General features: G+C 38.2%; 1 non-coding gene across 1 annotated transcript in view; it reads right to left on the bottom strand.

The window, feature by feature from the left end:
- Nucleotides 1-211, bottom strand: part of LOC106678770 (uncharacterized) — a 31,064-nt gene extending 30,853 nt beyond the window's left edge. Inside the window, exon 1 of the transcript XR_010843424.1 lies at nucleotides 189-211. This is a non-coding gene — a transcript (uncharacterized protein). The remainder of the gene's footprint in view (nucleotides 1-188) is intronic.
- Nucleotides 212-511: the final 300 nt, after the last annotated feature.

Below are 511 nucleotides of genomic sequence, written 5' to 3'. Positions count from 1 at the left end.
ACATACATTTAGGTTCTATAACATGTGATCAAACAAATGGAATAAGTTCGATAGTTGTTTGATAATCTTGGAACGTAGACATTGGACATAAGGTAAAGAATGAAGCGCGGTTTATAAATAAGCTTCCAACTTAATGGTACATCAAACTAAGTAGACACTAGGTGAAGGAATCATCTTTACAGACTCACCTATAGGACGCTGCGAAGGTCCGTTGGGGAATGAGCATTCCGCCCGCCCCCTCAACTATTTATAGGTACTGTGATGACGTACGTCCGCCAATTACCATTGCATGTGGCCAATTGAGGAAAATTTGGCATTATGACAAAAGTGTCTATTCAACATTGTAAAATTGTTAGATGAAAACTAATTTTAAATATGTTGAACGCGAGGGTGGTGGATACAAATAAAAGTTTTTAATGAAAGGAATATGGTCCGGGTGCGGTCAAAAAAACTCAAATAGTAGAAATATACTATTTTAATGAGCCAATGTTTCGCCCCACGTTGCAGGGCT

Source organism: Halyomorpha halys, unplaced genomic scaffold (assembly GCF_000696795.3).
Source record: "Halyomorpha halys isolate HHAL.00 unplaced genomic scaffold, Hhal_1.1 Scaffold159.1, whole genome shotgun sequence".
NCBI classification, from domain to species: Eukaryota; Metazoa; Arthropoda; class Insecta; order Hemiptera; family Pentatomidae; genus Halyomorpha; species Halyomorpha halys.
The sequence above is the reverse complement of the archived record's forward strand: the minus strand, read 5'-3'. Positions and strand labels throughout refer to the sequence as shown.